Source organism: Struthio camelus, chromosome 4, assembly GCF_040807025.1.
Source record: "Struthio camelus isolate bStrCam1 chromosome 4, bStrCam1.hap1, whole genome shotgun sequence".
Taxonomy (NCBI): Eukaryota; Metazoa; Chordata; class Aves; order Struthioniformes; family Struthionidae; genus Struthio; species Struthio camelus.
The window spans coordinates 28,954,390-28,970,186 of NC_090945.1; the positions used below are offsets into that span (position 1 = coordinate 28,954,390).

The window sequence follows — 15,797 nt, forward strand, 5'->3', positions numbered from 1 at the left end:
TAGTGCCCATTTCCCTCAACATGCTGAATATCTCTACTTATAATTAGTGTGCTGTTTTGTTTGTGGTTCTGTTATGTTTGACCGTTCTCACATGTAGCATTTCATCACTAGCATCTCAGTTTAATACACACACACACACACACACGCGCGCACGCGCGTGCACATAGAGAGAGAGAGAGAGAGAGAAAGAGAGTGTTATGTGAAAAAAGCAGTTTCAGAACTGTGAAAAAGCAGAATATGAGACTTTGTTATGATGCTTACATTCTCATAATTGTGACATTGTTAAACAGAATCATAGGTCACAAAAGTAAAAAATGTACTTGATCCTTTCATAAAACTTGTGGAAAGTCACTTGTGTTAATTAGTGTGGCTCTATTAAAATGAATATAACTATCCTCACTTTTATATGCCAGTCAACTCATTCTAAACAGGCTTCTCACAGAATTATGGGGAACAGTATATACAAAATTTGGTCAGTTGATGATTTTTACATGACAGTTAAAGCATGCATGTATGTACTTTGAATTACTTTTTGCCCAATAACATCTTTTTATAGGACACAAAGAGAACTATAAAATCCTGACAAATCCATGGCTACTGCCCAAAGAATGCACAAAGCTCTTGTTTTTTTGTATCACTTTGATATTTTCTGAATTACTGCCTTCAAGCCTACTCTAACTTGGTGCTGCAATATCAATTGTCTTGCTGTGTGGGAAGGGAGCAGAAAACACACATGCTGCTCTTTAGAATTCTAATTCACTTTACAAGGATATAGTAAAAGATAATAATTTCAGTAAGATTGCTGAGTCTGCAATAGCAAAGTCAGCGAACGGCAAATCAAAAAGCAGAGCTCTTCCTCTACAAAGGGGAGGGTAGACCTGCTGCAGATGGGCAGTTATATTGATCAGGTATGGGATTCTTAACTGGGAATGACAATGCTAGAGCAATTCTTCTCTCTTTTTTCTTCCTTTGTTCCCATTCTTGTAAGGGTTGTGAGTGTCTTTTATCCCTTCTTGTTATATCCTTGCTTTTTAAAAATGTATGGGTTATTTTACATACGCTGGCTACATTTTCTTTATTCTCTTTATTATGACCTAAAACCATTTCTCAAGGTTCCATTCCCTTATTAATGAGTCCTTGACCATTTGTGATTTATACCCTTGGGGTCTCTGCTGTGATCCCATGCTTGAGCTTCCAACGGCCCCTGCTACAGGAATAATTATCAATGGTGATTTTCTTAGAGGATTTACTGTTCTTGTGCTAATGGTAGGTTCCTGATGTATTACCACAAGAAATAATGTCCAGTAGAGTAGGCACATCAGGTAAACTCATGCCAATATTAGTTTTTGGATACCCATAAGCACTCAGTGGTCCTGTACTAAAATTCATTCTTCATTCCATTCATAAGATCTGCACAGAATTTTGGAACATGGTACTGTTCTCTTATAAACCCATATTGTAAATAGCAACACACAGACAATGTAAAAAACCTTGCAAGCATTTTTTTGTTTCCTTGACCCTGATGGTTTTTCTTGGACTGCTAGGGAGGACATGCTAATTTTGGAGCTATATGGGTTCTTTATAGCTCGTGGATCACCAAAGTGTCATGGGGTCACTAGAAACATGTTTTCCTCTGAACTTCTTCAGTATCAAAGCAAATGGTTGCATTGTTTGTGTCCTTGCTTGTCCATTACATGGAGGTGATTTTTAACTTAGAATAGTGCCCTGATATGGCTTTTGAGGCAGCTAAGCTAGTAGTTGAACTAGCAGGGTTAATTGTATGGAAATAAATGTGTGTGCACAGGTCAAGAGGAAGGAAAGAGGGTGCCAGAGTTGATTAAGCCAGCTGTACCATCAGAAAAATGCTTGAAGTTGCTGCTCAGTAGGTCAATGCCTTCCTTTAGCTGTTGGCTTCTTCATTCAGCCTTGGACAATCTTTCACTTCCACTGACTGTAGTCCCATGCAGGTTTAGTAGCTGAGTTTTTCCAGTCCTCAGGTAATCCACTGTTTGAAACCATTTCCTCTAAGAGCTGGCATTTGGGGATTGATGGTTGTTCCTGGTCTAGATCTAATGGAAGTCTTGTCAAAAGCAATGAACTGGTGCCAGCTGCACCCATTGCACAGCAATCTTCACAGTGGGAGTTACATAGGGGCTTCATAATATCAACCCAAATTAACAACTCATGCGTAGATACACCAGATAATTTTGTAGTATGTCTTTGAGTTCATAGGTATGAGAGAGTTACTACCTGTTAATTGAGCATTGCAGTAACATGAAGTCAGCACCTCCAAATATTAGTTTTCTGGAATGTTTTATAAAGGTTTTGTGTTGTTGCTGAAAATAGATCAGACTGATATTATGTCAGCCCTTGACAGGTTACTAGCTAAGATGATTCCTTGTTCTACTGTAAGTATTGATCTGTATAATTTATTTAGTAGTGGTTGATCAATGAAAGGGGAATATTATTTTGTGTGAACATTCTCAAACCAGTATATCCCACTACCAAATGTTCAAGGTAACATTCATAATTGATTTTTGAGCAACTATAAACAGTGGTTCTACTGGTGATTTGTTGACTCTGTGCACAGCCCCTAAAACACTTGGTGCTTTTCTACTTGCTTGTTTACTTTTTTTCTTTTTCTAATAAGGGTACAACTATAAAGCAGAAATATTCTCAAATTAAATTTCTTAGTTATACTATTATAGGGAAAAACCTTTCAAATTTAATTACAAGTGCTTTCAGGTCACGTTTAGTAATTCTGCAGTCTAATGACTGCACTGCTGAAAAGTCCGTGTTGATAATCTCTCAGATTGACAGAATAATCATAACCTTAGTTGCTAGGTGTGTGCTTTATGGCTTAACTATAGTATATACAAAGAACATAAATATTAAAACCAAATTGAGACTGAAATCCTGCATTTGGGATATTTCCCTTCAAAATGTAACTAGGTGTTTAAAAAGATAATAAATGTAATCATCCAGATATCACAACAACCACACTCTGCCTCTGTGGGTCAGCAGTTTAATTAGCAAGTGCTTTCTACTGAAGAGAAGTTTAGAGAGATCCATTAATTATTGTTACATATTTCATAACACTTAGTCACTGGTGTAGGAAGATTACAAAAGGGGAATAATGAATCCAAAGATGAAGCACATGACTATTTCATAATTTTTAGGCATATTGAGCAGAGAACAAAAGAAAAAAAAAAACTCCTAAACCCCGAAACAGACAGTTTTAATTCCATGACTGAATATTATTTAAATTTAAAGAGGCATATGCGGTAAATAGAAGGCTCATGAGACAGAAAATATTGATTAAAAATTACTTTAGTGTATCATCAAAACAAACAAAATACGATTAAAACAATGAAGATTTCAAAAGACGAAAGGAAAAACAATTGATGTTCCATATTAAGCATGTAACTTTGATAGTGCTAATGTCTAATTAGAGTGTATTTCCAGTTATAAATTTCTAAAGTGATTAATGTTTGTTATGGAAAACATGGTCTTTAATAAATCAATTGGATAGTAAACTGTGATTCTGTCCTTCCCTAACTGTCAAGAGCTAGCCTTTGCAATGTAAATAAAGATTTGTTAATGTAGATTTTTATTTCGATATTATTTATTTAATTCACAGATTAATTATTGTAGTGGTGCTTGACATGCACAGAAATGTCCCTATGCTTTAAAAGCTACAGGTATAATTCTGCCAACCCTAGAGTATGTAGTACTTGCTTCAAAGAGATCCCTCGGTTGACTTGGCAAGTATCAGCAGAACTATATTCTGTAATGTGTATTCTGTATAGTGAATATAGTGGGAAGGAAAAGGAAGAAAGAGAGAGATTTTTCTGGGTAGTACAAAATTTATGTACAATGTACGAGGTTTCTGTTTGTATTGTGGCGTGTGGAACAAATGATACAGTGCTGTTACATTTGAGTATAACTGAGGAAAGAGAGAAGGTCCACAAAATGTTATATAAATACCTGAGATATATCATATCTACCTATAAACAGAATATATTAAAGGATGTGATAACGTGGGTTTCCCCCATGGAACATGCACGTGATGTTTATTACTATTCCTACAATGTCCTATACAATAATTGCATTTTTATTTCAGACTTTATTTCAGATTCTGATGGCTCTACTCTGACTCCAATTTTATGAAATCAGCGTAGAAACCAGATAGCCCTTCAGCTGTGCAGATGCCTTCAAAGGTTTTTTTCTCAGGTAAAGCAATATTTGCCTAAAATGGACATGCCATTACTGCATGATGTTTAAGGCACAGCTCCATTTAAATTCTTTCTTGTTCTTGTCGCTATGTTACTAGAGGATTGTTGACCCTTCACACATAGATAACAATGTTTTACTTCTAGGTCTGGGTCTTTAATAGATGACAAACTAGGGTATGACCTAAAGTTTTTGGAGTTTGTTTACGAATGATAGAAATCATGTCGTTTCCGGGGAAATAGTCATAATGAGACAAAGTATCTATAAGTTTAAACTATCCACGTATAGTTTAAAAAACCCCTTAGTGATATGGTCTATATACATATCAGGTATGACATTCTAGAAATATACATTTTTCTTGATTTGGATAGCATATAAACACTGCTTGACATTCTTGCACTGTTGCTGAAGTACAGGATAATTAACAAGGGAAAACTAAATGGTATGTTGAAGTATGTTGCAGGGACTTTGGCTAATGTATGGGGCTTTAATTTTCAAAAAATATCCTGTGCATACCAATATAGAAATGAATTGTCTGTGAATATAATATATACCTCTCCTTTATCTCTTGTGCTTACTTTAGCACTGACAAATTAGAAGTATATTTCTAAGGGTGATGCAGAAACAGAAAGCAGTTTAATAAGACCACAGGGAAAGTAAATCTGTGACTCATTGCCAACTTGTTATTGAGCTTCTAGACTTTTCATCTGTGAGTTAGGCTGGATATCCAATTTAATGTGAAACTTAGACTTTTTAGAAAACAACAGTCTCTAGCTGAATTTGCTTCTGTAAAAATAGTCTGTGCTCTTAGTTCCTTCAGTTTTAACCCCTGCCCCCACGTATATAATTGAAAGGTGTCTTGCTATGGTGGTTGGTAAGAATAAGAAGAGATAGAGAATTATAAGGGAAAAAAAACATCCTATAGAAATGATTTTCTTGTTCTGCACTTAAGCTGTGCAATATTCTCTTTCAATTAAAAAGAAGGACCTTACTGCTTTATGACTGTATTGTTTACATTCCAACTGAAAAGTAAATCAGTCATTGATTGAATTATACATGTAATCCTTTTAGAGTTCATATTTATAATGTTCTTTTATTTGCTGTTTTCCCATACTACAGTTTGACAACTTCATAAGCCTATGATTAATCTTCTACATATGGTTTACACAATTTTTGTTTTAGTCTTTATTAAAATTGATATAAATTCTACAGTATAATAAAGTAATATGGAGATTTATTTTAAATCAGTGATGCCTTAGGCCAATTTAATCGACCCAGTAATAACATTTAAATTGACCCAGATAATCTGATTTACATACAGCAATGCTGTGCTCCTTGCAGCGGAATTATCATTACATTTTACACAGTAGCAGCAGAGCTGATGATATTAAGAAACTGACCATTAAATAGAGCCCATCTGCAATGGACTGGAAATAGATTTTATTGGTCATAATAAAAATTACATGTATAATGTTTGATAGCTGCATAAGGTGAAATGGCCATTAAATTTTCCAATGCTGTGTACTGGGTTCATCAGCACAAAGAGCTTCCTTTCATCAGTGTCATGGTCATGCATGGCATAGTCTATAAACTTCTTAATTCCTGGAGATAAACTGTTTCTGTCAGACACATTTTGTGTAGTTCTATATGTCCCCTATCACTGAAGTAAAAAGAATTAGCCACTGAGCTGCTAAGTTAGTAACGTTTTTAAAATCTAGAATCTCAGAGTGGTGAGAATCGTTTTGGAGTTGGCAGATGTCCTTTATGGGTCAAAAAAATCCTTAATGCATTTTGGGAAAAATATATAAATATGTATACATATACTCAATATAAAACCTGAATTGTGTTCATATAGCTATACATTATATATTATATGAAATTGTATTAAATATGGAAATGCAAATAGTCATGGTTACAAAATACTCTGATGTTCTTCCTTCCCATACCCTGAAAATACCACTGATAGTAAAAACAAAATAGCCTGTCTCTTCCTCTCCCTGGCCCCTCCCTCAATCACAGTATTTCAGGGAAACAAACTTTTCTGAAGCAAAAGAATGGTACCGTTTTATGATTTTAAACTTAAACAGACAATAGCTTCATGAAAGATGAAAAAAATGGTTTTTATTATACATTTCAATTTGAATAGTTTTGTTCATTCAAAAATGGTATTTATGCTGTTAATTTTCTGAATGAAGGAAGGAATTCAAAGAGCAGATGATTCAGAAGAAATGAGGGGAACCCCTCTATCTAAACATTGTGAATTACTCCATTTTAATTTTATAACTGGGTTGGTTGCTGAGAGAGACAATTACTTTTGGGACTAATCTAATTCCAAACATATATAGGAGCATACCACTTGTTTCTGATGCCTGTCTGTAAGAAGCAGAATAGAAACCAGGTCTGTTGACCATCTGCGGCAACACGTTGGAAAAATGGAAAGCCGAAGAAGGCATTGAAGCCCATGATTCTAATCTGTAGCTCTTTTCCATAGCTTTTTAGAGTTAGAGTCACAGCATCAATCCATTTTTGGTTCTACTTGGCTCTAAAAATATTCCATAAACTTAGTTTTCATGAACTAGTAATACATGAATTCTGGTAGCCCTGAACAGTATGAGAGCTACATCTGAAAGCTGCAGAGTTTGGTTAAGTCACTACAGCTCTTCAGCTGTGCAAGGAGTGAACTAATAGAAGTGGGGAAAAATGAAAGAACAGGGTCATCACTTCTGTTCCAATGCTCTTACATAGATCTAAGGCACCATGGAATGCACTTTCAAGGCTGTTTTAAATGCATATTAGTTCTTGCCCAAGAAGTGGTATTAATAACACTTCCCCCAGGCTTAGCCTCCTTGTAATTCCCACATGGGCCATGCAGTTCTGTATTGCCTCTTATTTAAGACTTTGCCTCCATGTGCTATACTCTGTCCCATGCCACAGAAAGCACAGCGGCTAGAGGATAAGATTTGGCTTTATGATATGTGGGGTCTAGGATAGCTGAGAATGCCAGTGGTCTGTGCACAAGTTCAGTCTGTACGCAGAAAAAGTATTCTTTTGAATTAGATGATGACTGCTACAAGTAACTCCCTTTTGATGAAGATTGCTATTCATATAAATATTGAACTTCAGACTTCCAGATCTCTTTGAGATGTGTTTTCTTCATGTGATCAGAAGTGTCCATTCTCTGTCGAAGGTTTTAGATGCACAATTGTTAATTGCTATCTCATACCAGTTCCTATATTCTGACCCCAAATAAGGCAGTTTTGGTTAACTGACTAGTAGCTGTCTGGTGTGTGAGCCTGAGCAAGCCTGAATTCTGAGAGCTGGCAAATCTTTCTAAACCTGTCTCTGCAAATCTTAATCCATGACTGCAAGCAAGTTGTGTGACTCCTCAATGGCACAATTTCTCCATCTCTAAAATCAGGGAAATTGGATAGCTGATGGCCTGATAAGAATGTTCTGAGAATTCAATAATGTTTTTATAGTGCTCTGAAATTGACTCAGTTCAGATTATATTTCCAGATGAGACTGCATAAATTACTCAAAATGAGTTTTAAGCAACAGTGTTATTTATATATTGGGGTACCTCAGAGGGCTTGGAAGGTAAAACAGCAGTAATCTCTCTTAAAAAAATTCACTTGGACCTCTTCAAGTTTTGTACAGACCTAATTCAACTTGTTTTAGAGCAAGTGTATCGAGTTGCTTCTAAGACCACTGATACTGTACTTGAATTGCTGAAAATTCGCAATAAGCTTCTAATAGTAAGTGCAGCTGGGGAATTGGGAACAGTTACAATAGAGTCCGGATTTTCTGGCTTTCCAGATAGGGGTTAACCAAAAAAAAAAAAAATTTGAATAGCGATGTTCATCTAACCCTGCGTCTGGTAAAGCTGTTGGCAAATGTATCTTTGGCTCTTCCTGGGTGCCTTCAGAGCATGAAGCAGATTATTCAAGAGAAGTCGTTATATCTTCATAGCGTTCATTAGTATTGTCTATTTCCAGGCTTCAACTGGAGGATAGCAAATACTTCAGAAAGCTGTATTTGAATTGTTTAAAAAAAAAGGCACATATTAGCAAATCATATCAGTAAGTCTGTACAGCACCCCTTTTTCGTCATGTTTTGTAGTAGAAAGCATATAAGAAACTGTTATGCAAGAAGGCCTAATTCTTGCTTGCTTACTTATGAATTTATCCATAGAGACCTTCATTTTAAAAGATACTCAGAAGCCAAGTACAGTGGATGTGAAGTATATAATCTATCTAAAATCAGAATAAACTCCCATTGACCTTAAAGTTGCCCAGGTTTCCCCAAAATGTTTCTCAAGGATACCAAAAATATTAAACATTATGTGGCAAGTTTCCACTGACTTCATATGGCTTTGATACAGGTTTATGAGTAGCCCCCTCAAATCAGTGTGATTACAGGGAAGAAATGTTTGCAGGCATTCTTCCTACTTCTGTAAAGCTGGCCTCATCTTTTTCTCTACTATTTAAAAACCAAAAATGCCGTATTTATACTTTGTAATTAATTGTCTTATCTTAATTGGATATTTTCCTCTTGTGTTAAAAGTGAAAATAAATCAAGCAAGGAAGAGATGCAAGCAAGAAAGATTAAGATTAAGAAAACAGATTTTCCTTTCAACTGTAGACTTTGACTATTTTAAAATCTGAATAAATCATTTTTTCATAAATACTTGTTGAGCAGAAGCTTTCAAAGCATGCACTAGGTCTTACTCAGTGTGTTTAGTGTTTAATAAATTACACTTTGCAATGGAAAATACATCTTTACATTGTATTTAGTTTCTTTTTCATATGCTTTCTTGTCGCAACACCAGAAAATGAAGTGGGTGAAGTCCCCCAAGCTTTGCTTTAGCTGTAAAAATAAAAAGCAGCAACAGGAAAAGGGTTCTATATGTTGAATTATACATATTTTACATGGCTGGAAATTCAAGGGCAGCACAGATATTAGTAGATAAGACAAGAAATTTAAATTTAGTGAAAGAGTATGTAGTAACTTTTTCTATAGATTAGGAATGGTAGTGTTCACTGATTGTTATTTTGCTATTTAATATAATAACATTATGAATATGTTGATATTTTTTCAATTGCAATTTGCAGACAATTCGCAGACATATTTATTGGAAAGAAGCCTGAACTGCTACAAATACTCATGCAAATATTTTCCATGAGTCATTCAGAACTTTAGGGTTTGTGAAACCATCTTAATCTCCACACTGATTTAGGAATCGTCCAATGAGGACCAGAGATATTATCAAGTGACTTCAAGGAATAATTGGACTGTGTAAATAACAAATTGTGAATAATTAATGTTTTGAAATCCAATTAAATCCCTTTGCATAGAAAGAAAATCTTCTCAAACTAACGTTACTTGGGAAACTTCTATATAGATGAAATCATAATCCATTGTACATCAATAAGTATAGTTATATTGTTCTGCTGCACTTGAACAGTTTTTACACTGAGGCAGGAGAAAACAATATCTAGCTGTCAAACAGATGTTTTACTGATCTGGAAGGGGAGGGACTCCACTTGGAGTTGCCAAAAGCATTGGAGATTAGAGCAGGATCAATATTCACTGCTCCTGAAAGTAGGATCTGATGGGCAAAGATCTCAGCTAAAACTGTAAACCATAAATCCTATCAGAGGCTGAGTCTTGCTGGTTCTTGGCTTCCAGAGCCTGCTGAATTCAAATTTCCTTGGGATTCCCTGTCTCACACAGGAGGGAGATCTTAGCACTGTAGGAGATAACTCCTTCTAGCTACACGTCCTGCTGATTTCAGGGACAGTCTTTCTCCTGAACAATTTGAACTCTGGATTTGCCCCGTAACATAAGTTTGAAATCAGATCTGAATGATCAGCATAATGCTCTGTTTAGTGGAGCTTTTGTTTGCTCTGACATTATAGATGTCAACATTACAGAACTTTCTGCAGAATAGGTTAAAGGTTTGGTTCCGATGCTTTCTCCTCCCTGCTGCCATAACTGGAACTTTCTTTATTAAATTAAAATGATAACTTTGCTAAGTGTTGCCCAATTCATACAAGGCAGTATCTTATCATTAGCTTTAAGTGTGCATATTTTTCGTTATGGCAACTCAAATGTATTTTTTGTAATATCAATCTACTTCTATTAAAGGCTTTTTAGTAAAGTCAGATGGGTCACTTAAAAGCAATAGATATACTGTCTCCGTTACTTGGTGCCCTGAGATGCTTGGTATATTCACCCCAGGTTTTCTAAAAGGAATAGTGCTTTCAAAGTCTCTTCAAGAGACTTAATGTACTCAAACTCAGAATCCTTTAGGTTTTGTTTTTAATTTTCTTTTCCTTTATTTTCCCCCACCATATTTGAGAAATAAGGGTCTCAGCAGTTGCTAAAGCATCTGGAGACTGAAGCATATGTGTCATTTTTCCACAGATAGTCTTCATTTAGATTAGATGTAATCTCAGATTAGTTTTGATGAGCTCTTCTGATAAAACCATGCATTTTTCATTAAAGTTATGCCATGGTTGTAGATAGAAAGTGGAACTAAAGGAAGTGCAGAACGTGACTGATACCATTTCAGTGATTTCTGCTTTCAACGTTTTTTACCAATTAAATTTTGAAAGTCATTGTGCTTTTAGTCAACTTCGAGGATTTTAATTTGTAGAGCATATTCATTTTTCAAAGGGATTTTATAATTTGAATAGAAAATAGAATTGTGTAAAGTGCTCATGAAAAACATCTGCTGAATGGATTTACCTTTCGTTTAAATTCCTTTTTTCCCCCTACTCTGCAAATATAATGTATAATATGTGTATTTTAGTAATGTCTTTCCTGCGCCTCACTTTTCTTAGGACGCGCTATAGTCTGCTAAGCTAATTAGAAGCCTCCCTACAGTTCTTTTACTGTTCTTCAAGAAGTTAGTTATCTTTTCACTTCTTATGTTTTTCATTCTGATCTTTAGTTCCTGTTTGCTTATTACCATTGATGGGCTTGTTGCCTGACTAACAGATAAGTGCAGTTGCAAATCACATCTCTTCTGTAGTTTGTTCTTTTGGAATACCAACCTTTTAACATGGAAAAGAATTAAAGAGAGTTTCCTAATTGAAACAAATCATTCCAGCAGCACTATTCATTTGTGCAAGATGCTGTAGAAAAGCCACCTGAGACTCCAAAGATCAAGCCATATATATAATACTAATCTTAATTAGGGCTAGGATTTTGGAAACTTAATGATTTAAAACTGAAGTTTACTTGGGTTATGAATTTTGATGTTGACACTAATTAGAGCCTTGGCTGCTTTGGGACACAGAAGATTAACTCTAGCGTTATGAGCTACTGGCACCTATAGGCCATTCTCTAGCCGAACTAGGTAATCAGTAGGATAGGTACCCTTCCCTTAAACTGGGGAAGCTCAGCTCATTGCAATCCTATTCTCTGCTCTATCTTCAGTGCTCAAATCCTGCTCTGGAGAATCTTATTAGAAGAGAGTCAGGGTTTTTTGCTGTTTTACCCTCCCTGCCCAGTTTGACTGTTCTGTATTGCAATTTGTACTTTTAACAGTAGCACTGTACATGCACTGGTTTAAGTACAGATAAGGAAGGGCTGCAGTTGAAAAAATAATCTTGCATCTCTTCTCATGGAATGAGACTGTCCAGTAGCTAAACAGTTCAGTCTCCTGCCCACTGAAAATTTGAATGGCTGATTTTGTGCAACTTGCCCATCAACTTTTCCCAGGGAATCCACCCAACAGGAGCTACTTACCAGAAAAGCTGGAGGGAAGTGTATCCTAATCTAGACAGATAAAAAACCTGAGCTCAGAGGATGATTGTATATATCCTTTTTAGGGGGTGGGGGGAGTACAGTAGGGAAGGTGGAAGGAGTGAGAAAGGAGGGGACAAGGAGTGTTAGAGGGTCCTAGGTCTTTTCTAGAAAAGAGGAAGTTTCACGGGAACTTGAATTCACGAAACCTGGCAAATTTGATCTCCTGTTCTGAGTTATTAATATGAAGAGTTGAACAGGAGATTTGCAGAACCTTTGTATTAGTCTCCTGTCAATTAGTCAAAAATTTATTGAGTGACTAGTAATTATTTTCTCTTTGACCTTTGCTAAAACCCTTCCCCTGATACATTTCAAATTCTTCTCCCAAAGAATTCCAGGAGTTATATTCAAAATTTTGTTCTAAAAATATACCCAAAGTAATTGGTGAATCACCTGCTTCGTTACAGCACCAGAAATAGGTAGCAATCATTCCCATTCTCTCACTGGCCTGAATATATTACACAGCTAGTTAAGTGAGAAAGAAGTGTATGAGTTACACTGAACCTGACTTTCTAAGGCTTTTAGCTGCAATTTGCTGCAATACATAGCTGTAATTCTTAGATTTTGGATTCTGGTGGATTTAGTATTACAGTATCAAACCTGCTTTTTGAAGTGCATAGGGCTATTTGTAAACCCTGGGTGATGAAGAACTTTAGCACAGCATGTGGAGTGACAAAACTGAGACATTTAAAGTTTACTTTTCTGATAGAGAGAAAACAAACTGTCAAGAGGAAAGGAAAACAAGATTGGCTACATGCAGTATATGCTGTATAAGAATAATATAGAAGGTCTGATATTTTGATATGCCTTTCTTGTGATCTATGCCTTGATCTCAAATACTAGATCAATCCATCCTGAATTTACATATCTGACTGAATATTCATATGGCATGCATTTTGGAGATGTTCAGCTCCCAAAGCTCCACTGTGTATCTCTGTAAATGCCAACTAATAGTGAGTATTTATGTGAATGTGTTTCTGAATTAAGTAGATAACACCTACTTCCAGCTTTCTAATTTGTCATAGTAGGAGCTGTAAGAAAAGCTAAAAAAAATCCCAACTACCCACGTGGCCTGAAGCTATTATATAAAACCTCCAAAACCTAACACCCTGCTAAGATAAATCCTCTAAAAGAATAAAGAATTAGGCAATCCTTTTTTTAATTATTTCCTTGACTCTCAGCTGTTTAAGTTTCCCTCTGCCTATACTCTTTTACAAATTTTTTCTGAAGTCATTTAAAACAAGGCTACAGTATCAAATGCAAGCTGCTACTGTTCAGATTCAGTAAAGCTGGCACTGCAAAACTAAGAAATGAAATCAGGGAGCCATGTCTCAGAACGTAGGTTATAGTTACACACAAGTGTTAATTAGAGTTTGTAAAACTTTTATAATTTCGTGGAGTTTAAGGTCAGCATATTTCATCCAATCTGACCTCTTTTATAATCCCGACCATTATATTTCACACTACATGAAGCCCAAAGATCTTAATTAGACTAAAGCATTTCATTCCTCAGGTCACTAAACTGAGGCAGCAGAGACCACAGAGATTTTGGTGTCATCAAGGCATCTGCCTTGGCAGGAAATTGGTTGGGTGAGATATACTTAGATGATTTCAGCAGGGAAGCAAATCCCATGCTACAGAGTAAGTTCTAAACCTCCAAGATTTGTTCCACTCTGAAAATTCTTTTCCTGAGGAATTTCTTCCTGACACCAAGGGCCGGTAGTCAGTGCTTATATGTAGAATAAGCAAAATCCCCTGGTTATCCAAATGAGGGAATCTGTTTGTGATCCTGGCTCATATCTCCACATATTTTTTTCTGTGGAAATCAGAGTATAGGGTGCCTAGACCGCTACCCTATATGCATTTAGATAAGAAATATTCCCCGAACTCAGGAGACTGGATTTCTTTCTGCACAATAAATATAGCCAAATAGACCATAAGCATGTAAGAAAGCCAGATCAGACAGAGGAACCGAAGAAAACCTCAGAGCACTGCTTCCTCCCTTCTAATAGCCTATTTCACACTTTGGCCAATTTATCTGGTTTCAGGCAGAGCAAGGCCGTTCCACCAAGGTAAAATCTAGCATTCAGACATAACAGTTTCACCGAAGAAGATGATAATGTTAAACTATGATGCAGAATAATTGTTATCTTACATATGAAGTCACAGGTGTCACAGGCATATGAGATAGAGGCTGGCAACCTTCATCTTCCTAAAGTCCAGGGAGGGAAAGGATTAACAGTAGGACTCATCAGCTCACAAATTCCAGGGCTGCAGCCAATCCACCCTTTCCATGAATAGGCAGTAGAATTTTTCAATTTCAATTCTAAATTCTTTTGTTTCAGTTTCAATTCTGAAAAACCTCCTAGCCAGGCTGGCTGTGAGAGAGGCATGCTGAAGAAGCCATCAACAGATGCATATACATTACAGTCTCAGCAGCTGTGTGTTGCAGGTCCATAGTAGTAGCGGGAGCAAGAGGCATCAAGGAGTGGAAGGAGAATGGTGGGGGTGCTGGGGCTGACCGCCAGGCCTCCAAAACATATGAGCAGGTTGTGAATTTACTTGCAAGATTTATTTATGTTGGTTTGCCCCTTAGCTAAGAAATAGTTACCTTGTTAATTGTCTAATTTTAAATGCCTGTTATGTCTTCATCAGCAAGCATGTGAAATTCCTCATTAACAGGTTTCATTCTATGTGCAGGTATGTCTTCTCGACTCATCTCTCAGCTTTCTTTACAATAGGTTGAATAACCAGAGCTCCTGAAGCATCATGTCACAAACGCAGCTCTGGGGACAGCTAGGTGAACTTCCTTCAAATCTTTCCTAAAATTTTTACAGCCTTATGGAAGTGTGCAGGTAAAAACTGTACTATTTAACATAGCGGTCTATCTAAGATTGGGTAAGAAGGTATTGTTCTTCCTCTGTTTCTTTTTTTTCTCCTTTATACACATAAACAGAGGCATTTTTCCTTTTTCCACAGCACTGTGCTGAACATTCATTTATGAAACCTTCTCTAACACTGCTTTCTGTGCACTCTCATCTTTGAAGTATTATCTGTAATTTGTATTTTCCTGGCTTTTGTTGGCTTACAACTATTTCACTAGGTGTTCCTGATTGATAGGAAACCATGACAGAGGCAATATTAAGGATTCCTCCAGCCTAGTGTACTGCGTCTAGGCCAGGGATCAGTATAAAAAGGCAAATAGCGATATTTTTCTGGAATAGTCTCCAAGTTTCAAGCACTTTGCAGCTTAGAGAGCTAAAGAGATACCACTTCTGTGTCAGAATTTCCTGGGTTTTTTTTCTCTGGTGAATTTGTCAAAGGCTTTTTTGGACCCATATAAAGTTTTACCACACATAAAATCCTATGTTGAGAAATTACATTGTTTAAAGATAGATTTTGCTAAAAACAGTTTCATTTGTTTTGTGAATTTTCCTCTTGCTAGTTTCATTTGATGCCTCTACTTCTAAACCTGAAAGATAAAGTCAATAGCTGATCTCTCTTCACCTTCTCTTCTCCTCAGTTTTATATATCTCAGCAACTTTCCATCCAGTCACCTGATTAATTAAGTCATACTTAATTAATTTATATAGGATAGTCATCAGGCTGATCTGTCTGCAATTCCTTAGGGCGATTCCTTTTGTAAGTTCAATATATTAGGAAGAAGTTAACAGGACTAGGCTGTCTTTGGAATATTTTTGATTTTCCAAGACTTGTTAACAAGTGATAAATCACCATTTGTGCTTTATTAG

The 15,797-nt window shown here is 36.2% G+C and overlaps 1 long non-coding RNA gene across 1 annotated transcript in view; it reads left to right on the forward strand.

Moving 5' to 3' along the window:
- The window catches only part of LOC138067173 (uncharacterized), a 60,172-nt gene that overhangs the window by 34,634 nt on the left and 9,741 nt on the right, over nt 1-15,797 (forward strand). The window contains exon 3 of the long non-coding RNA XR_011140938.1: nt 4,124-4,233. This is a non-coding gene — a long non-coding RNA (uncharacterized lncRNA). The remainder of the gene's footprint in view (nt 1-4,123; nt 4,234-15,797) is intronic.